We start from the raw sequence: 23,928 nt of genomic DNA, 5'->3' as shown, positions 1-23,928 counted from the left end.
TCCCATCCTCACTGATGTCACACACTGCCTCTGCAAAAGTGCAATTTGTATTATTTCACATTTACGAGACATGTGGAAACTTGGCTGTTTCCATTCTGGGTTTGGAAGCCACGACTCACTAAATGTGCAGTGAAGGAAACATGGAGCTGTCTGTCTTCAGCTTTTTCTAACCCACTGGCTTTCTTGATGCTCTGTTAAAATAATTAGAATGAGCCTAATTGTAGATGTAAAGGCAGTTCAATAAAGGAAACATCTTGTCCTACACAATTTTCTTTCAGATCCGTCTATTTACCTTTTACATGCAAAATGTAATCATTGAATAATTGAATGGTCCATTAAAAGCTACATCAAGAATCCTTCTATATTGATACAGTGTTTGATACAGCAAGAGTGGAAACTTGCATTTAGTTTTTTTTAAAGTTTTTCTTTTCCAGACTTTGTCTCGTGTGAATTCTGGTTTGGTAAATAAAACATATGCTGCTGATGATATTTGTTTACTTTTTGTCTGTTGCGTGTTAGAAACATCATCAACCCCCCCCGACTCGTTCGCGATGAATCCAATCTGCTTTGCTCTTCCATTGAATTCCCCTGAATTTCTACGAACTTTATACTAGGAGGCCAGGCAGAGGAAGTCCGCAGATAATCCAGAGGCTCTCACTCAGACATTTGCATTCATGCACCTCCTCTGGAGGAAGTGCAGATAATCTCTGGTGTTCAGAGTCTGAAAACAGCTACCGTCTGCGGCATGACTGTCGACTTAATGTTCAAATTATTAATAGCAGACTGTATTTAATTTCCAATACTATGTAGGATAACACAGTTCATAACAGTTTACCACGAGGAATCTGCATCACATGATGTTATTCTCACGATAAAGCAGTACGGCTTTCGTTTGACTTGATGTGGAGGAGAGAAGGAAGAAGCTGAAGTAGAAGTGAGCTGGTGTGAATAGCTGGAGGAGGGGGAGATCTGATGTCACCTCTGTGGACAAATGTCTTGCTTGACAAATGTGTAGCCAAGGACAGCAGCTGAAACATGAGAGTCCTGTTCCTTAGGAGGAAGGAAGAAGGGACATGGGAAAAGACGAGGAAACATCCCAACACAGCCCCTACACAGTCATCTGTGTTTCGAATTAGTTTCTTTCTGCTATACATTATGAACTTTGTAACACTTTACCCCCCCCCCCCCCCTGAAAACAGAAAACATCTTTGTCTCGCCAGTGCAATAAACACTGAATAAGCATTTTTTTATACATTTATTGAATGTTTCATCCGGAAACATCAATATGAGGCAGAGTAAAATGTGACAGTAAACAAAGAGTGCCCAACATTCATGATCATCCATAGAGCCACTGTAGAAAGTATCCTGAGTGCACACAGCAAACTTCAGCTAATGCTTTAAAGCTGGAGTGTGGTCGCAAGGCCCGGCCTGGCCCCGCGGTTTTTGGTCAGCTGCTGGGAGGCCTCCGATTGGTTGGGACTAGAGGTAGGAATTCAGCTCTCTGAGGTCTAAACTCCTCCACCTCCTCCACCTCCTCCACCTCCTTCTCTGAGCCCTAGGCGCTAAGGCACGACGGCGTTCCCTGTGCACACACACACACACATATATACACGCACACACATGCACTGCCTCTCTCTCACTCTGTCATTCTCTTTCTCATATGAAAGGGGGTGCAGAACAGGGAGTTACAGACATCTGAAAACAGAGAGCAAGGAAGTGAGAGAAAGCAACAAAAGACAAAGAGAATACTCTCCTGCCCTCTGTGTGTGAGCTTTTTTTTCTCTCTGTGTGAGCCTGTGAAGGGGGGGAGGACCTGAACCTTGTTAAGTGCCCCTGCAGGAGTCCACAGGACCATACACACACACACGCATACTTGCTCACTCCACTGCAGCTACTGCAGTCTGAATGAGTGCAAGGCAGAGAGCAAGGAAGCAGGAGTGAGAGAGGGGAGGGGGAGAAATCGCTGGAGTTGCTACTTGTTGCTCTTGGTTTTCCTGTGTGAGGACTGAGGATGATAATACTTCTGCTCTCCCTGCAGCAGCGGGACCTTGTCTGAGGTGAGCACTAATATCCCCCTTTTTTACTTGAACAACTTTCGCTGGCCAGTCATTCTGCGAGAGGAAAAACTGGGGGCCTGATTTACAAGTTCTTGAGTATTTCCAGTGTGATTGCTCTCTTGGTGGAATGGCGGAGGGGGGTTGAAGGAGAGGAGAAGGTGTGGAGGGGGAAGCTTTTTCACGTGCCAGGGGAAGCAAGGTTTATCACACCGATCTGTCTGTCAGGGAAAAGAAGGGAAGAAGAGGGTAGAGGAAGCAAAACTCTGAAGAAACGAATGAGGAGGAGAGAGGCTGTTGACTAAATGTCAGGCTGGAAGACACTTAAGAGCTGCAGCATGTGATTGTGAGCTGTGCCTCCACAAGTGGGACAGCAGAAGATCAGAGAAAAAGGCTCAGTCCAGCTCTCACTCTCTCCATTCTCTCCACTGATTAATGCCTCCCTTGCTTTGGTGTGTGTTTGTGTGAGTGTGTTTAGCTCGGGGGCTGCTTCACTGAGAGGACCGTGCAAAATAAATATGACATTTATTCATAACCAGTCAGCTATATATATATATATATATATATATATATATATATATGCGTGTGTGTGTAGTCCTGTCACAAAACACTGTGGCAAGAGCACAAAGTGGTGTTTAACTACTAGTCCTTATTTATCAGCTCCTGCATGATTACAGTGTCTTCTCTAGCTCCTCCACCACATTGAGCAGTTCACTTGAGTGTGCCTCATCATCATTCCTCCACCAACATGTGTTTACATGCTGCAGTCTTATAACCCACACGTACTGAATGTCAACAGTTCAGAAAGTTGCTTTTGTGGGTTTAGATGTACCGAGTTATGTTGATTAATAAAGCATTGTTGCTCGTAAAGAACATTTGGGGAACAATCTTAAAATGTACAGATTCAATGAAGATATTCTGGGATGTAAAGCTTTCTCTTGCAGTAGTGTTGGGGTGTGGGGCCAGCATTGTTGTCCTATTATTAGAGCAAGCCGGGCCAGCCGGCAGCTGTGGGGAAGGAAGCAGCCTCAGAACAGCCGGAGAAGAGGGGATTACTGGGAAACACTGAGCGGGAATTATGGACCGACCGGTGGAATGGCATTCCTGAAGGTGGATGAGTCAGTGGAGGGGAAGATGAGCGAGCCAGAGCACCAGTCAAGGATCGGTGTGGGTCACAAGAAGAAAGACAGTGAACAGTGATCTGCACTAATCCACTCTGCTGTAATTGCAGATTATAGCTGTTGTACATCTGGATTACTTTGGTTGTTGATTTATTGACCTGGATTTTGTTTAGGGCAGCAAGTAATAAGTTTTTCATTAGATTTATCTGTTGGCTGTATTTTTTTTATTAATCTACAAGATGAATCTTTCTAAGGAGACGTCTTCCAGTTGTTTGTGTCTTGAAGTTGTTCTTAAAGCAGAGAAAAGCTGACAGCAGGAACAGTTTGGCTTGTTTTTTGCGGAACAGCTAATCAGCTATTAAAAAAACACATCACCAGAGGTTGCCATATATTCTAAAGCCTGACCGATATATGGTTTGGCCAAAATGAGAAATGAAATTACATATATCGGTATCAGTGTTTTGTGTTTGACGATATGTGCCAATATAAAAACTTGGCCAATATATTGGCATCAAACTTTTTTTACTTCCTTATATTGGTATTAGCATCAGCCCCCAAAAATCCATACTGGTCCAGCATCTAATACTTTCCTACAGACCACAATACAGGTTAAAGAAAGGCAATAAATACAACACAAACTAATAGAATCTGTCACTGAGTCTGCTAACTCACTCTTTGGGAAATCTTTATCTGTGACGGCCCAGGAAGTGGAAGCTGACTAATTGTTTCATGGTAGTAAAAGTGGAAGGAGTGTCTCACAGATAGCGATAACTCTGTGATTGACTGCTGTGATAAACTGCTGTCACACTGGCTAAAGAGATAACAGCATCCTAGTTCTACTCTCATCTCTGCGACCTCTCCCCCCTGTAAATCTCTGGTGCGTATTCAAGTGAAGTACTACAATGACTAAGTTACCTGGAACTTTTGACTTTTTTTTGCTCATCTTTTCCAGAATCGTAAACTTTTATACAAATCACGGCTAAAGAGTTCTCTGAGTATGTTTTGAAATGTCTTACCCGGCAGTGATGTATTCTGTCTGTTTACTTTTGTGATGAATCCTCCTGTGGAGAGAGTTGTGAAACTGTCTTATCAGCAAGAATCTGGAACAGAAAGATTTAAGATTAAGATCTCTTGTCTTGATCGTACTCGTTTGGATACTTTTAATGATTGCAAAATCGGAGATCATCCCCAGCTGCATTTACTCTGGGGAAGATACTGAGTTGACGAGGGCTGCATGACTGAAGAAAATGAGAATCACGATTTTCTTGCTTGAAGGTGATCAAGTGATTTGAATTAAATCAAGTTTCATCTGGTTTCATTTTTATTTCTTTGTTTATTTATCTGTTTGTCACTCACCCTGTTTCACCTCCATTTCCCTGTTACTCTGCATCACATGGGTAAGTTATGCGTTTTCATTGGCTGAGGGAGAAAGCAAAGACAATGCACCATTTTGGGGTTACTTCGGATTCTTTGGATGCAAGTTGGAGCGTTATGATGCAGCTGATGTCCCTAATTAAAATGCAGCAAAATGGTTGTCAATTAGAAATGAGATCGCATATAGAAGTAAACCCAGATTGTCATTTTTTACCTCCGTCAAGAGTTTTCAGCCCCTTTGTCTTTGTTTGTTTGTAGTTTTTCTTTGTAAGCAAGATTACACAGAAACAACTGAACAGATTTCCACTAAACTTGGTGTTAGGATGCAGCATTAGTCCAGAGAGACCCCATTAAATGTAGGTGCAGTATAAGCAGATAATTATTCATGGGTCTCTTTTAGGGAGCTGATATTTATTTGTCAAACATAGTGCAGCTTAATTGAATTTAAAGGGACTGTTTGGCTTTATGCACTCAAATACAAACTAACACACTGGTCCATCTAGTCAAGTATTTAACTCTTTAACATGACGGTATAGTTTTCTGTATTTATTGTCGACATCTTTAGTTCTCTCACTGTTTGCAGTGTCTTCTCACTGTTTTTAGTAGCGAAGGACCTGCCCCTTATTTCTTTCACTCTCTTCCCAGCTTTCATTTTTCCGCTCCTTCCCTCGCTCTCTGGAGAACAGCTATGTAATTAGTTGTTCATAAATCACCGACAACAGAAGGAATTTCGATATATGTTTGACAGCAATATATGGGGGCGGGTTCACTGTATATGTGGATTTTGGATTTGGAGAGTAGAAGGGAAGTAGAGGGTTTTTTTGTTTCAGAAACAACATGAGCATGTTATGCAGGGCACGTTTTGTGAGACACTGGATCACGCTGTGTGTGTGATCATGTGTGAGATAAACAATCTGGTTAATATACGTCTCAATTTCTTTCACACATCATGTTTGGGGCGTGTGGGTGCAGCTCTAGACTTTGTGTTTGCAGTAGTAGCTTGTTCAGGTCAAAAGCAGTTTGCCTTTTAATTATTGTGGAGTAATTATTCATTGTGGCCTTGTTATGGCTGTGAAGTGCTCAACATCTGAATTTAGGTGCCACAGAAGCTGGGGATTTTAAATCAATTTGTTTTTTGCACCAAAACACTTTGCTGATGAAGGAGCACAAAGTCACACATACAGTGTTGACATATTAGAGGTCTTGTTGAAACATTTTACTGAGAGGAAATTGAGTTAAATCATATGTACATTTTTGAATGCATTTAATTATTTTTACATTAAAAAAATACGATTCTTCTGCCGAGTGGAGATCGTATAATTATTTTAATTCCATCCCAAGTGGAGGAAACCAATGAATTATGTACAGCTCCAGTGCAATCCTTGAAACTGTAGCTTTCCCAAGAGCAGCTCTTAATATATTAGTCATGAAAACAACATTAGTGGACATTTCATCCCTCTTTATTTAGTGTGAGTGTGTTTTAATCCACTATCCATATGCACATGGCTGGAGGAAGAGCACCTTAAGTTATGGGCAGATGTGCATTTCTCATAATGACTTAATAATGTATTGATATATTGAACTTGATTATGAATCCAGCTGGAGCCCATATGTAGTTTTTAATAACAGAACTCTGTGGCTCCTCCCAGCAGATGTTGTGCTCCGACCACATGGGAATGACCAACCATGACCTTCTCCTGAAGCTGCCCGTTAAACGGATGCTCAATGTCTCTGTGGTTGTGTTCATGTAGGCTTAGAATTTGAATAAACACATTGTAGTGTCAGCATGTATGTTGGCCATCGGGACTATTGCAAAATTACAGCAGGCTTTCTGTCTTTCTGTCTTTTTACCAGCTTTATCTCTGTGTGCCTGCCGCTGATTTTGTGCATGACAATGTGCTACATTTGGTGTTCTGGGACTGGGCCAACTGTAATTGGGGCGGCAGTGGCAAAGGAGGTAGAGCGGGGGGTCTGCTAACTAGAAAGTTGGTTCGATTTCTGTATCCTCCAGTCCTCATATGTCCAAAGCGTCCACTCTGACCCCTAAATTGCCTCTGGCAGCTGAGCCCAGCAGTGTGTGAGATAGAAATGAAAAAGAGTGCAGCATATCGAAGAGTTGTATGAATGTGTGAATGATGATAATACTAGAACAGTCCATTTGCCATCCATGTACTCCACCAAGCACATGTTCTCTGATGGTGCAGTTCCAGTGTCCGACTTTGGAAAAGTAGGTTATAAGTGGAGAACTGCCACAGTGAGCAGCTTGAGCAAGAAGGCAACATACTGCATATAGCAAACTAATGATGGCATTGTAATGTGGTAACATTTAAATAAATGGATGACTAATTGAGTTGCCAAGGCAATGAGTCATATCCACTTTGAGTCAGACAGAGAGGCATTACCTGTAGCAATGTCAATATTTGTATGAATACAGTTCTGGGATGCAGTTCACAACAAGTTAATGTTCTCCTGAAATCGGCTGCACTATTTTCAATTTGCAATGTTTATTTGTGCGTATGTAAAAGTGCGACCGTTTGTGTGTGTTGTCTGATAAAGCCCTGTTGTGTTGTTTTCAAAGGAGCCCACCCACTGAGTTTTCAATGAGCCGAGAGATAATGGAGAAATATTTTAGGGCTTGTGTCTGTGGGTGTCCAGCAGTGGATCAGTGTCTAGTTTACCATTTGGTATAGTGTTATAACTGCAGATGATTGTGTTTTAAATTACCTGTTTATTTTTGCCTCTTTTATAGTCAGAAGCTTGTTTTTATTCCATGTGTTTGGACGTGTGTGTGTTTGTGTACTCCCTTACACATTTTCCTGTTGTTTCCATGAAGAGTGGCACATTGGCAGCAAGTGTGTATGACCTGCGAGTGAATGATGTCACTCACAGTATGGAGTAGCAAAAAACTATACATGTACATTAAGTACTGTAATTATAATTTCAGTTCTGCAGATTTGATCAAACCTTTCGTATCACATATGAATAAACATAGAGATAGATGTTAACTGATTCGAAACCACTTTATTGCACTTGAGAAAATTAGTTATATTGGCTAAATTAACAGGAAAATATTGTCTTTAGAGCAGGTTTATAGTTTCAGGGGTGTCTTTTTTTCCAAATAGGTTAGACCGACTTTCCTGTCAGATGACTGCTCATCTCTTGCAGTGTTTGACTCCTTATTTGACTTGTTGCTACGTCCTTGAATCTCTGTAGTTCATTTAATCAGTTCACCGTATTATTCCACAGGATTTACGACCAAACTGACGAAAATAAGACTGAAGTTATAATAAATCTCTGTTATTCTTTAATGGAAAACTTACAAATGAGGAACCTTTACTGTCAAAGTTTCTTGCTCCTTCATATTTGTCTTCATCCTCTTTTCAAATCTGCCTCAAAATTGATTTAGAGATGGTTGATGTCATCCCAAAGTTCCAAACAAACAATAAATCTGCGGTGACGAAGTCTGTCACTGAACCAGGCCTCTGACTGTTGCAGAGTTGATGCATCTTGATCTTCTTAGTACTTTGGATGTACCCTACAGAAAAATCCAGAGTGGACAATATATTTGTATAACAGCAAAGTTTTTTAAGTGCAATGCTATAATCCTGTTGCTACCTAAGGGCACCAATCACTCTTTAATTTTTTAAGGGTGCCCAGATGACAAGCTCTAAGAACTTCAGTCCTGCAAACTGTCCTCATGCAGCTGTCTAAGACACCATGGAGCAAATATCAAACTTACAGTACACTCAGTATTCAAACAAGGCTGGTGGAGCAATGACGGTTCACCACTGTGTTGCGTTTTCACAGAGTAATTAAGTATTTAACTTGCTTTCCATCTGTTAAGGGACATTCAGTTTTGTCATCTGTTTATCTATATTTAATCTGCACACTAATGTTTTTGCATATGCAACAAATCACACATCTTTTATTGTTTCTATGGCAACCAGTCAGAGGATCAGTAGATTCAAATCAACAAACAGGCTCATGCTGCTTCCTGAGAGAGACTGGTTCATATACTGAATGAATACTAATGGTTGAATTTTAAATAAAAAAGTTTATTTCCTGCACATGGAGGTCAATTATTAGTTAGTTTCCTCAATGACAACAAGATCGATTCATTTTCTTTCACAGCTCCTGAGAGCAACCTCATTTCTTAGTGTCCATTCGTGACACTTTCATGATGAATTAGATGGTTACAATCTGCGTTCACCCCTCAGTTAAATGAGTTTCTAGCCATTGGCGTGTAAATAGCCTTTTGTTTTCAACATCTCAGACACAACTTGCAGCAGCAATTTCTTTTTGTTCCTTGTATCATGCAAGATGCAAGCAATTTTAAATCTTTCAGTTGACTTTGAAAGAGGGACTTTAACATTGTCACTGGTGTCCATGGTGCTTTCGTCTGTTGTGTGTAGTGCTTCCCGCCGACTATGAGTTGGTTTCCGGCGCATTTGTGACGTTGGTCGTGACTCACTCACTGACTGGAAGAAACACTGAGTGACCAACTCTACTGGAAATGGCACTCGTCTTTTTTAGCAGGTGCAAAAAATAGCGTTTGCCTGCTAACTGTGGTGTAAAAGACTTTTTACAGTGTCCTCAGTTGATCACACCCTCACACACACACACATGAATACACATGCAGTGGGTGTGAGAGAAGTCATGATGATCATATAAGAAGGTAGCCTAACGTGCCGAGACAAAACAAAAAACAGGAAACCGAAGAAAATGAACTCCACTCCCAAAGGTTCCCCCTTTCCTCCTCTGTACCTCACTTCCTCTCCCATAACTCCCCACCCCACTTTGACCCTTCACACACACACACACACACACACATTCCAACACTATAGAAGATCGCTATGGTAAAATATGCAGATGTAACATATAGTTTGAAAGGAGTATAGAGGTTATAACACTGAGCTGCTGTTGAGTTGCTCTTTGTAGAACCAACGGGTGAAGACTGCACTGTCCCAGATAGTTGAGCTCCTCCTGTGTCCTGCCCTCGATCTCTCTGAATAGCTACACAAACACAGACACGCTGCACACAAGCACTTGCACGTACAAACACAGACAAACACGTTTTACCTTCTGTCATCAGAACCGTACCGCTATGAGGTAAAGGTAGATTTCCTGAGTGAAGTAAAAGAAGATGTTCAAATACAGAACTCCATGTCTGCCCATTTCCTTCCTGACAGCTACCATTTCCACCGAGGAAGGACACAGACACAAACACTAACCCACCCACAATGTGTCTGTGTGTGTGTGTCTGTGAGAGAGAGAGACCATGAGATTGCTGTTTATAGACTGGATGTGGATTCCCACGCTAGATAAAGTGTTGCTGATCACAGTGATGCATTTAGAGGCCTCGCTCGGAGGCAGACAGAATTCACTTCAAGTGTCTGTTTAGATGTTTTGCTTTGCTTCATTTTTGAGTAGATCTGTGTGTGTCTTTGTCCCCACATGTCTGTGTGTGGATTTGCAGTTCCCCATTGGCTGAGGTCCTGCGGTGTGCAGTGCTAAGAAGGGTACTAACCACCTTTTCCGCATGACATGAAATAAAAAAGGTGTATCTCACCACAATCAGCTATTCAAGCTTTAAGATTTTCAGCAATGAATATAAGCTCTTCTTCAATTCCAGTTTCGCTTCCTCCTCCCACAACCTTGCTTTGAGACTCATATAATACCAGCAAATAAAATTACAGTAAGACCACTTTTACGGTGCCAGAAACTGCACAAGTCCAACCAACACTTTTCCTGTTGTTGTGAACACGTCTGACCATGACAATCTCCTGCTGTGTTTAAAATGTTCCAAAAATTCCAAAGTTTGAAAACAGCTTTGGACATGCTACTGGCTCTGTGAGGCATTTGGCTTTAAGCATAGCAGCTTAGAGCTAAATGCTAATGCCAGCATGCTACAATGCTCACAGTTTAAACTTTAACTTGCTGTGTCATTTTATTTTAGCGTGCTGTAATTAACTAATTAGCTCAAAACAGAAAGCCTGATGGGAGTGTCATTCATTTTGCAAGTATTTCATAATCCAAAGACATTTTGACCTGATTGTTGTGTTGGATGAAAAACCATGTGAATTATTTTATACAGTTCATCCTGAGCGGTAAATGTGTCTGCCAAATCCAAATATCTTCCAAATAGTAGTAGAGCAATTTCACTCAAAGAAAAATAGAAACTGAGTAGTAGAATCACAAGCAACACTTGGAGAGTAAAGAACAACTTTGTTGACAATAAAGCCTCCTAAGTTTTTACCTCACCACAAATGTGTGTGCAAACTTTCATGGCAATCCCTCAAATAGTTGTTGGCATATTTCAGTCTGGACCACAGTGGTGAACTGGCAAACACACCAGCCGTCCATGCTGCTACTGCGGCTAAAAATAGGAACAGTATAATGAAATATTGGGGAAAATGTAGACGCTGTCAAGAGCATCAACTTCTGTTTTCTGCAGGCACGACAGGGCAACTAAAAACACAACACATTCTAAATTAGTAATCTTCCTGATTTAGTGAGTCTCACACAGGCCCTGCAGGTCAGTCCAGATATTCCCTGCTGTGAATTTGTATTGACCGCAAACCAAAATGATAAACTACTGAGTTGGACACTCTGGGGTAGAAGGTCTTGACACAACTGTATAAATCTTGTAGTTGCTCAGTCTTGGTCTGTGCTGCAGGGGTAGAGATTGATGTCAACAGATGAAAAGAAAAATAAAGGGAAAAACAATATTGATCAGGGTGAAGATATGAATTAATATGGTGCAGATGGTATTAAAAGCTATGGCTCGGCATGGCATGGCTTGGGATGATATGGCATTGCATTGGTTGGCATGGCAAATGTTAGAGAATAAGTTCAGATTTTTTTCATCAGCAGAATTTAGTCTTACATCATGTGGTTATTGGGAAGTCAAAGCAGAGTTAATTAAAATTTTAAAGGAGAACATTTAATAGAAGACTTCAAATAAACCTAAATAAGTTTAAGTATCCATGACGTCATGGTTTGAAAGTCAGAAGACTTCACTAAGTTTGATGAATTGTGTATAAATGAGTATGTATGTATTTTACCTAATCATTATTTGAAGTAATCTGCATTGTTTGGTTCACCTCTGCTCAAGAGGAGCACTGCAGTAAAAGCCACAGACTTTGTGTTCGTTTGTGTTCATGCTCGCCGTACATCGACATGCTGTAGCCACTACAATTAGCGAGAGATGGAAGCGGCTGCTCATACGCCATGAGGCTGTGCCTGCAGGTGACAGCTCAGCTTGTCATCACAACTGCACAAACCAAAGGTCAGCAGCTGCTGGATAGAGACGTTTTTACAGTATCATTAATTGCCATCCTCAGTATTGCCTGTATCGCAGCCAAAGCTGTAGTCAGGCGTCCTGAGCTTCACTCTGCGGGCCACTTAAATTTCACATGGCCATTTAACAAATCACATCTATTGTTCATATCACAATGGCGTGTCTGTGGCTGAATGAGAAGCAGTGACCCTCATGTGGGCTGTTAGTGAATTCCATAAATTCCAACATAAAGAACATAAAGTATTAATGAATTAAACGCGAAACAATACCAGGTATTATCTTTATTTGAATGAGATACATAGTATTCCAGAATTCCACTGCACTGGTGACATGTCAACATATCAGCTCAGACGTTGTCACACATTTGCATTGTTACTGTAGAGCCAGAAGAAAAGAAAGTGAGCAATTACAGGAAAAGATTGAGAAATGCTGGTTCTCACTCACAATTACAAAGAGAGGGGTGGCGTTAAAGTGAGTAGCAATAAAACACTGAGGAATGAACTAAGAGTAGGATAATTGAAGTCCTGCAGTCCCACTTCTGTAATGACATGTTTCTTTACCTATTAAACCAGCTCCCTGCCTCTGTCTGTCCTCTCATTTTATTTCCTGCCTGTTGACGCCTGTCAGACACTGGAAAGAATTTAGACTTTGCAAGTCCTATATATACTGTTCTATTTTATATATCGCACATATAAGTCTAAATTGGCCTAAATCTAAATTTAGTTATATTTATGTTTTCTTTTGCCACATTTTGGTTCACTGAAATAAGCAGACATACCATGCAAGGTTAGACCGCGGACCGCAAGTCTGAACCCAACTCGAGTCTGATGTCTTCCTGATTACATGTACATAGTACAAAGAAATCAAGAAGATAGTAATAGAAGTAGTAAGTAGAACTCCCCCCGGACTGGACCAGGATAGTATTTCAAAATATTTGTCCAAACCAGATGATGGAAGCCCAACAGGCTTGGTGTTTGCCAATATGTGCTGATAAGAAAAGTTTATACATTTGTGTAAAAGAAATTAAGTTCAATATTTATAATAAAATGTATAGTTAAACTTTCAAATATCAAGCCATTTTGTTGCCATAAGGGTTTGATTTGTCTTAGGGATCATTTTGTCATGATGTTTTTAATATATATGTATACATATATATACATACCAGATCCAGATCCAAATCCATATTGGTCAGGCTCTAATAATAGTGTGTGTATGTGAGTCATTTTCCATTACCATGATTTGCAGTCAGAAAAACAGCCACGAATAGATATCAATAGAACTTGTACACTTAAAAACATGGTGCTCACCCTGGAAATAAGTTTCCACTACACAATGTGTAAACCGCACCACTGGTCCTGCTCAATATAACAGATGTGTGTTTTTGTTTTGCTTCTGTTTTGTGCCTCATAAGTCTTGTAACAACACACAACAGTTTAGGTCACTTTCCATATTGAGAAGTTTACGAAAACTGCCATTTACTCCTCCATCGCTTGGTCATAGCGTGATGTTTGACCCTGGGATTTAAAGGGGAGTGGCTATGCAGATTAAATAAGAACAAGATTACTGAAAGGAGATGGACAACGAAAACCTGTGGGAGAGCTTACACAGTATTATGTGTGTGGTTTTGCATGCGTGAAAACATGTGCATGCCCTCGTGCTCCCCCCCCCCCTCCCAGTGGGATCAATGAAGTTTCAATCTATGTGTATTAGGAAGGGGTGGGGGATGCAGATGTGAGTTTGTGTGCAGTTTTTATTTTCCTGCAGTCCCTCGTACTTTCTCGTGCGAGCTGTTTTGCAGGTCTGTGTGTGCTTTTGCGAGCGCGTCGCTCACTTGTTTGATTTGTTTTGCTTATTTGTTTGATCTACAGTGGATTTATTAGAACAGATTTTGCTGTGCAAGCATTCACTTCACTGTCAACAACAGAATGTGAGCCATTCACACTGTGATCCTGACATTGTCTTTTTGATGGGCACAGCACATGAGCTCAGTTCGTGTATCTGTTCACTGCCTCTCAGTGCGTGTACATGCTGAAACAGTACATCCATAAGTTCATCGGGTACTTCATCGTCTACGTATAGTATTTGATAATCAACATATGCTGGTTTCATGCTCTAAAAGATATATTGATATAACAACTCTTAATAATATGTCTAAAAACCACTAGACATATGTTGTATGTTCCGTTGACTTAGATGATCCAAAATGTTTCCAAGAAATCCCCAAATTTAATCAAGCTAACAAGATTTTATTTAAATTTGTCATATCTGCTTTACCTGTGGCTTTGCTATACCTTCCAGGGCAAATGATTTATGATGAAGGAAAACACTGCTAGCCAGTTAGCAGGTTGGCTTGGTCACTCGTCACGTGTCGTGATTATTCATTGCCGTTTGCCGCATAACGTCAATGAGATTTGAATACATTAACTTGTCTATTAACATGATTTTGGCCTGAGTCAAGTCTTGTAGATTTTCATCGGCAATGTTGGTGAAGACAACTCCCATGATCCCCTGCTGCTTTGCAATGCCATTAAACCAGGTCTTTTGTTATTGTTTCTATTGAGAGACCCCTGGTGGCGGAAGGTACATATTGTATGTTTAAATATCATGGTGTTCTTCTGTTTGAATCAAATTGAACATATTTAGATTTTAGTACAGACAGACAGTCTGAAAAACTTTCTTTTTCTCTTGCGCTTTCTCTCATACTTCACCAAGTGCTGTTTGTGAAGTTCATTTTACAGATGAAGGATAATTTAATCTGAAATTAAATTGAATTTAATTGTGAGAAAGAAAGAAAGAAAGGACTTTGAGACTCTAAGGAGCCATTTCCTGCTCATTGCATTGACGCCATTCAGTTGCTGTCATGCTTTTAAGAATAAGCACTCACTTTGTAACTACAAGCATTGGTCAGCAATTTAAGTCTATAGGTGCTGAGTGCTGTATAATTAGAGCTGTTGCTGTACTCTGTAAGGTAAACAGACATGGAGTAGACAGACCTCGAGCTCATAGGATTCGCCCTGTGGCTTGAGCTCCGCTGTTGGGGTCTATGTGATCAGAGGGGCCCCCAGTGGATGAGGCTGATAAGAAAAAAGGTACACAGCCACAGGAGAGACCTCTGGCCATAAGCTTAACTTCACACAGGCAGCCTGCAAATAAGCATGGTATGAAATAACATTAAAGTTATATAAGTGAGCAAAACTAGCAGTATTAAAGTATCAGTTCGGTGACATATTAATGAGATTGCTTAACAAAACCCACTGCTGCAGTTTTGCTCAAACTATTCTGTTTAAATATTGTTCCTCTCCTGTGTTCATCACTGGCCTGAGGCAGTGAGTTGTGGAGTGACATTGAAACCCATACACATTTGCAGGACTGTTCTGTGTTGAAGACTGTTGTCATCTTTTTGCTTTTTATTATAAAGTGAATCTCTAATAACAATATTGCAGAAATGAAGAATGTCGGCCCTTAATTAAATCATTTTCTGAGCAACTCCACACAAAATTAAAAAATGCAATTGTTATTGAAACACAATCTGGTTCCTCTGCACTTCAGACTTCACTGGATTTATGTGAGTGATTTATGTCTCCTTACATGTTCAGTGTCAGGTGGTAATCTCATGTAGTGCAGGGTAAAAGGAAGATGTCCTTTTCCAAATTCCCTTTTTTTAAATGATGATTTAAAACTTTCACTTCAATGCCCGATTATTGCTGGTCTCTGACATTGGTCTGTGGGGAACAACACATGTGTCGGCTGACTGTGAGTGTTGAGTATGTGTTGCGGACAGGCTGCAAGGTGTACACCTGATGTAAATAGGCATGAGGTGAGATGCCATGGCGACACATTATTTAGGGGAAGGCTAGCCACCACCGAGTCGATCAGCGGTCCCCATTGAGAATAGAACTAATTGGAAGAGCTCTAATTGTCAACTCCATTTCAGCCAATGTTTGAATGAGGGGCTTATCAAAGATTCTCCCAGGTGACTATCAGGATGGCTGTCCACCAGCTGGTGCAGGACAAAACAAAACATTTATATAATCTTGCAGGTTTTTGGAGCAGCCGGGTCTTAACTCAGACCTTAACTCAATGGAGGTGCTGTGGAATGACCTCAAGAGAGCAGAAAAAAGCAGACATCCTAAAAATCTGGCTGAAGTGAAGCAGCTCTGAGGAACAATGGTTAAAAACTCCTCCTGAACGTGCTTGTGTGATGTTATTCCTTCCAAAAGGGGTGCAAGGTGTTATTAAATCCACTGTTACCACCAGAGCTGTGAATGCTTATGGGTTCGTTCAACAAAGACACAAAACAGAGATCTTCATGTGTTTTTTAGCATAAGAACATTGTGTTTGTCTGTATGTGTGACTCCATTGTGTTTACATACCTTTTTCCAGCGACAAGCAGTGGACGTGTGTCACTTTGTGTTTGTGTGTGCATGGACAGTGCTGTATGTGTTCACAGCTCATGAAAATCCAATTTGTGAACAGTAGTTGCTCGCGCATGACAGTGCATGGACACATATGACTGTCTGTGCCTTTGTGTCACATTCAATATTAAATTTGAAAACAATGTTGCCAGAGGTCTTCTCTGTGCTCGTCTCAAGTGGTCACTTCATTAGCGAGATCTCTCTCATCTCTTCCTCCCTCCCTCCCTCGCTTCATATTTGTGCTCTTCATTCCTTTAATCATGGCAAAAAAAAAAAGGGAGTTCACCCCCCTCTCCTCACTCTTCTTCCTCCTCCTCCTCATCCTCTATCCTGCGTATCTGTTTGTCTCTGGCCAACAGTGTCACACAGACTCCTCTGTTCTCCGTCTGTCTGTAGTCCTTTATAATGAGTTCTGCGCGGGACGAGGCATTCTGCAATTTGGCCTTTACTCTGGGGCCAAGAGGGAGGCTTGTATAAGAGGAGGAAGAAAAGGCGGCACAGATAGATGGCTCCAGTCTGTCACTATAGCAGCAGGAGCACACAAGTGCAGCCAAAACCTTTGTGTCTGTGAACTTTAATGACTGGCAGGAGATATAAAGTAACCCGCGCTGCACATACGGACACCAGTAATTACTGAACATACACATTTTGACATGGACGTCCTGTGTCTAAGTCCATCGATTCCTCGCTCCACTGTGTTACCTCAACTCCTGGTTGGATGTGATTTGGGGTTTTCCTTTAGTTTCATAATAATCATTGAGCTGCTATAGTTGATACACAGAATATAATATGGAGCCTCACAACAAGAAGGTTCTTGGTTTGAATACCTGTTCAGTTCTCACTTATCTGTGTGGAGTTTGTACGTTCTCCCTGCTTCAGTGTGGGTTTTCTCTGGCATCCTCAAAGAAGACATTGAGATTGAGTTTAGGTTGATAGGAGAATCTAAATTGTAGATTAGGTGTGAATGTGAGTAGATGTAAATGTAAATGGTTGTCCAGGGTGTAACACCCACCCGTGACCTACAAAGGATAATGCAGTATAGCTAATGGATGTATCGAGTTTCATATTACATGTCCAAATGAAGCTGATTCTTAACTGCTCAGCTGGTGAATACAGGCATCTCATCTCTTTAATGTCCTCATTCGTTCCACTCTGTCAGACCCCAGAGTAAACCATGTGGACAAGTTTATTATGCTTCTCTTCATTAGCCAGTAGGAGCAGTTTTCTGTCCCCCATCATATAATGCAAGGGATCAGCGTGATCGGTGCGTCCAACAGTCCACGTGTCCGTGCTAATTTTGTTTCCGGAGCAGAAGTTGAAAATCATTTTGAATGTTTTCCTGAAAAAGTGCTGCCTTTTGGTATGTTTTGGTTTCATTACGCCAAAGATACAGAGCACTGGGTCAGAAACCCATCTGTGTCTGTAGCGGCACCCCAGTAGCTCTAGATAGATAGGTTCAGGATTGGACAGTTCAGAAAGTGTCCATGTTTGTATAAATGTTTCAGTGGTTTGGTTTTTTCAAACTTCCATTTTATTTTGGAGAAATTCATGCACGTGTCTAATTTAGTAAATCTCTGTGATCACTGATGTCATTTAATTAGACAGAGATTTTAAACAGGCTCTGTTCTTGGTCTCTCTCTCTTTAATCAGATCAAATCTACTGAGCTCCTTGAGAGGAACTGAAGAGCAGACGTCTTTTATCTGTTATTAGAGAGCGGCCAGTGATTTCTCTGTCTTTATCTTTGCCCTTTCTCTTTTTTCTCTTGTGGATTAGATCAGATTACAGGCTGATTGGACAGAGCAAGACATTGTGATAGAGTGGGCAACCAGCCAGCACAATATATCAAAGGGGACACCAGTCACTGTCAGTTCTGTTTTTTAACTTTATCACTGTGTTGCTATTTAACCAAAATCCAGCCACAACAAGTAATCTGTTTTAGATAAGACAAGTGCAGTTGTTGTACATTTAGAGTTTGTGTGTGTGTGTTTTTGCTTGTTTCAGATTGTGACATGATTCAGTTATTAGTGGTTGCGTTGCTGTGTTGATCCATTTCACACAGTGAACATTATGTGTGTGGTTTGTTGAAGTCATCTATCAACTCCAGGGAAAAATAACAGTTCTCTGACTACCAGTTGTGCATCACCATGTTCTCCAGAAGGGGTCAGTATTGATACAGATGTTAGCTGCTACTTGGCTCAGTCCTCAGGATACATTAAATTTTAAACGTAGACGCGTGTCCACAATGATCTAATGATCGAATGACTCGGTCACGGATTAGATTACATTATCTACAGTAAATGTAGAGTGGAAACTAATCAATTAGTTTAATAATCAGAGAAACATTCTATAGTTACTTGATTAATTGATTATAATTAAAGTATTTTTTCATGCTCCTGCTCCTTTCCATTTAATCAGGATATTCAGCATTTCTTCGTCTTAATTGATTATAAATTAAAAATCTAATGAGTTTGACCAAAATGGTAATGGCTTTTTTTGTGTGCAAGTTTCTGATTCGTAAAGAACAAACAATAAACTGAAAAAAATTCTCAGGATTAATTGACAATAAAATGATTGTTAGACGTAGCCCTCTCTGTGTATACCCCTGCATTCACCAGCTGATTCACCTTTATCGATACCTGATAAAGGGTCTGTACACTTTCTCTGTCACATATCAATCACACACTGCCTGCACAGCCACCAGGGGCAGTTTGGGGCTCAAAATCTCGCACAAGGACGCTTCAGCATGTGGAGTTTAGGAGACTGGGATCGAATAGCTGACCCTCTGGTTAATGAACGACCCGCTTTATCTCCTGAATAGATGAGACAGAGAGAAAGGAAATGGCTGATTTTGCTGCCCTTTACTCAAGTGCCTTTATTTTGTATCTTAAAGTCAAGTTTTCTATTAGAGGGAGAACTATTATCTGCCCAAGGAGATTCAAGGAGCAGCAGCCATTACTTCAGGCTTCTCCCCCGCTTGTAATCCATACTAATATGTTTTGTCAGTTCAAGACGAGTTGCCCAGACTCTGATTTCTACGGTTTCTTATCATACAGCGTCTGCCATGTTATTTCTGAGTCTATAGTCTAATCCCAACGACTCCCTCTGAGGTTGTTTTGCTCCAATATGCAGGAGTATATTTCAGGCACAACATCAGTATGTGCCACTTGATCCATCCACTATCGAGACGATAGGATGAGCTGTGCTCAGGATCGATACAGCTCTCTTTGTGTTTTTGTTTGCTCTGAAAGTAGAATTACTCACATTTTCCCCTTAGCTGGATGCGTCAGCATTTATAAGAATCTTTTTAGAGTTTTAACAGGTTTAGTGACTTCAAGTTTTGGGTATAATTTTCATTCACAGCAATGTGCTGTTCTCACATGGTTCTTGTGGTTTCAGCCACTGTTTTTCATTTCGCATTTATGTGTGTAATCCATGTTGATAGAGCCTGTATGAAACCTGAGCAACAAGACAAATGTTTTTTTCTTGCAGTACCAAAATATGGTTCAACAAACAGCAGGAGAAATATCTAAGATTTGTAAACCAGCTTTTTAAAACTGAAATTGTTGGCATGTGTTTAATATTCCTGGTGAAAGGCTGATTTCTGCTGTCTCACATATGAACAGAGTTGTCTGTTTCAAACAATTGTAACCGTCACCACCCACATACTTCCATGAGTCCTTCATGGTTGTTAAGCACAAGAGAGGCGCGCACATTAGATGGAGTATCTGACAACAACAAACATGGCAACAGTGGAGGAGGTTGTGATAATGTAGCTCTAAAGAAGAGGCAGCTGTTTGTCCCTGTGACCGGGCAAAGTAACATTTTATAGACGCCTGTAGTTTCACACCAACTTGCAAAGTCTCTACTCAAAAAGTTCTGTCATTGAAGAAATGTCTCCCACGTGTTTTTAATTTCCATGATTTCCAGTTGTACTGCTCCGCTTTCAGAAGATGTGCACAAGTCTGGGTGCAATGAACATTGAGTTTTGACAGAAGACTCCGTCAGTGTCCATAACATCTAATGTTGAGCATAAACTAGCTTGAGGTCTACAAGTTAACCTTAGTTAAAAACTAATGACAATTGAAATACATCTGGAAAGTAACGCAGTATATTTTTCTCTGTGACATTCTGTCTTATTTTCTTTGTTTCCTTCCATGTGTACCTGACCGTCCCCTCCATTGGTCTCAACAACAGGTAAGACATTAATTACTTAAACTGTGTGTGAAAATCTTATGTGGCTCTTCACATCTTCCATCTCTAGGTTTCTTTCTCTCTTAAAGCAAGTGGCAGACATATTCTTTCCATCTTTTATAGTTGAATCCTATCGAGGACCAAAACTAAAATAATAGATGAATAATTAAATGACTCCATAATGAATAAATCATAAATGCATAGACAAATAAATATATAAATGTAAAAATACATAGTCTGTTCCATTTCTAAACTGCATGTATTTTTTTCCCCACAAGTATTTAAGTATCTATTTTCGTATTTACTTATATATATTATTTATATGTCATTAAGTTGTTTATTTATGTTTTTGATATATCTTTTTAATTTTGGCAGTTTCGGTCCCCCATAGAATCCTGGGTGTTTGGTTCCTACTTAAAACAGGACATCAGTGTATAGTTAACCTGCAGACACCAAGTTTCTTCCACCATGATTCTTTACTTAATGGCTTCTGCTGATCACTGCAATCACTACAATGTGTTCATCGTGATTACATTTCTTTCAAGTGTGTGTGTGTGTGTGTATCCAGCTATCCGCCTGCAGAGGTCTGTTGTTTTCAGACCTTCATCACTCTGCTCTCTGATGATGATGATTTCAATGTGCTGACTGACTGGAAAGTGGACACTTAAATACCTAATGGAAACGCTGAGTATCATAATGTTGAGTATGTAGAGGAGCCTGCAAAGTGATATTATCACTATTACAGTCAATGAAAGTAGTAGTAGAAATTAAGATTTCACTGCATTGCATTAGAGAAAAGGGTCTGACAGGGTCCACTGGTTTGCTCAGGTATATCACAAAACATAAATCATCGTGTAATAAAGACTGAATATTTATAATGTAAAACTCTGTCGTTTTTAACAATCATGACTTAAGCTGTAGTAAATTGTGTAGTGGACTATTTACAAAAGCGGCTCAACTCACTTTTTATGTTCGAGTATTTATGACAGCAGGTGGTGTTTATGCGTCTGACTTAAAATAAACAGCTTCTGTGCTTATGGCAAGGAAAGAGATATTAGCCAGAGCAACAGTGGGAGTCGTGTATGAGTTTGGACAACAACAGAGGTCCAGGGCATCTGTTGACTTTGGTCTTTTCTCAGAACTATAAAGTCGTTTTCAGAGACGGACACCGGACATTTTTCCGGACTGTGCCTCTCACGTATGCTGGAGATTCTCCAGGTCAGATGCATTCACAACAACAGGAGCAATTCTGGAGCATTCAGGCGAGGAGTGATGCCTCCTTTGAGCATTGGCAGGACATGACATTCCCTTCTCTGTGGAAATCAGGTGTTTTTGTTTATGGCAAATTGACACTGGCATTGGACCTTATTGCCAAAAGCTCTTGAGTCTTTCCAAATTCTCATCTTCGTCAGTGTCTTGTATGTGTATAGCTCCTCTTTTTCTCAACGAAATGTTATTCTTTTTATTTTTTTTGCGCAAGCCAGACATTTTCTTGACATTTTACTTGGGGTCTGGCAGGAAAACTAGAGTTCTGCCAGTGTCTGAAAGCAGTTTAAAGCTTAGGTTGGTAATCCTGGAAAAGCTAGCAAGAGCAGGCTACAGTAGCTTTTTCTTTTCAGAGGACTTGATTCAGTGATTTGACAAGGGTTATAAAAAATAGGATGAAGACAAGTGTTAACAAACTTTCAACATGACCATTAAGAGAAATATAGAATACGTGTTCTGTATCTGCTAGCAGCACTCACTGATGTGGCAAATACCAAAATACCAATGAGCTTAGGTTTCTAAGTGTTATGTCCCTTTTGATGGTATAGTGTCTAGGGATTTTCAAAGGGCCTAACACTGTGCAGATCAGGGTGTGGCAACACAAGTGAACAAACCAATGTTCGGGTAAAAGGAACAATAATTTATGACACAAAAAAATAACGCCACAGGGAACAAGGAAACTATGAGCGGTGCCCAAGCAAAGAAATCATAAACCAAAACATGCAGTCCTAAACTAATGCAGCAACACTCTATGCTATCACAGAAACAGAATCCTAAGCTACTCTACACATAATAAATACATGGTGTGGCACCTACTCTTTACCTAGTAAACTGTAACAGGTGTAAGGCTACTTGGTGGAAACGTAAACCCATGGGTGTCTTAGCTGTTCACCTTTCCCCTGTGCGTGGGGCAAAACTGAACAAAAACACTGCACCGAGTACAGACCACCAAACAAGGAACACAGAAACAACACAACTCTGTACTCAAACACACCACCATCTAGCAAACACCACAGAAACATCAGATAACCAACAAGCCAACCAACAACAGAACCTCTCCCTCCCTCTCTATCTCTCTCTCCCAAAACGGCTTCACACATAAACACAGCATATATATGGGTGGCGGTGGCGTCCTCTGATTGGCAGATAGGGGCAGTGGGACGATTGGACACAGGTGGGCTCGATTGACTGATCACCTGGGGAGAAAACAGAGGAACAGAACAGAACACACATACACCACACAGACACAAGAGGGGGACGTAACACTAAGGGAAGACAAACATTACACCTCTCAATAGTTTCTCATCTGCTCCTCTTTGGCTTCCTCTTAAAGGTTCAGTGTGTAGAATTGAGTTACATCTAGTGGCAAAGCTTCATGTTGCAGCTGAATACTCCTCACCCCACCCTCCCCTTCCAAACATGAAAGAGAACCTGTGGTAGCCTTCAGTTGACATAAAAACTCAAGTTTAGAAACTTAGTTTGTAAATTTGGACGACTGGCCTCCGTGGAGATGAGCCTCTCCCGATGTAAATATAATGTATCTAAATGTAAAGGGGCCATTCTAGGATAAAGAAAACAACAATTTGTACAATTTAGATGAAACACACTTGTGAAAACATCACTAGGATTATTTTATATTCAACCCCTGCCAATAGATCTTGTTAAAATCTAAATCTTACACATGGGATCCTGTGGGTTCTCTACTCCCACAGTCTTGAGCCATTTTCAGACTTGACCTGCGGGTAAAATCCAAACAATTGGCTGTGAATCCAGTGGGGGATCCACTGCTGTGTTCTAACATCGTTTCTATGGGATTTCTGCAGACATTATACTAGGAGGTCAGGCTAATAAGGTCGAGAAACTGCGGAGCGTCGTTCTTGGACATATGAGTTCACACATGCACCTCCTCCGGAGAAAATGCGGAGGAACTTCAAAGTTCAGTGCATGTCGGAAAGCAGCATTAGAGGTAACGGCTGATATTCACATTAATCCACTGACTTAAAGCATTTCTTGGTTAACTTTACCTCATTTTGTTGACCTTTTATCAGCCTCTCCACCGCTCACTGACGTCTTTGTCGTGGAGCGGTGGGAGGTCGGCAGCAGCACACGAACTCTGCACGACTCTGATTCTCTGGTCTGCCTGTCTATAGAGCCTGCAACTCATTGTAGGTAACTAGTCCCACTGTGGCCATTATGCAGGAAAGAC

General features: G+C 40.7%; 1 protein-coding gene across 7 annotated transcripts in view; it reads left to right on the top strand.

The window, feature by feature from the left end:
• Window positions 1-23,928, top strand: part of dab2ipb (DAB2 interacting protein b) — a 161,928-nt gene that overhangs the window by 39,776 nt on the left and 98,224 nt on the right. For 2 of the 7 annotated variants that reach the window (XM_069513401.1, XM_020082201.2), the window contains exon 1: window positions 1,917-2,057. The exons of the other annotated variants lie outside the window; for them this stretch is intronic. The gene's annotated coding sequence lies outside the window, so the exon portion shown is untranslated. Of the gene's footprint in view, window positions 1-1,916; window positions 2,058-23,928 lie in introns of those variants that run through there. 7 annotated transcript variants of the gene reach the window in all.

Source organism: Paralichthys olivaceus, chromosome 18 (assembly GCF_024713975.1).
Source record: "Paralichthys olivaceus isolate ysfri-2021 chromosome 18, ASM2471397v2, whole genome shotgun sequence".
Classification (NCBI taxonomy): Eukaryota; Metazoa; Chordata; class Actinopteri; order Pleuronectiformes; family Paralichthyidae; genus Paralichthys; species Paralichthys olivaceus.
The sequence above is the reverse complement of the archived record's forward strand: the minus strand, read 5'-3'. Positions and strand labels throughout refer to the sequence as shown.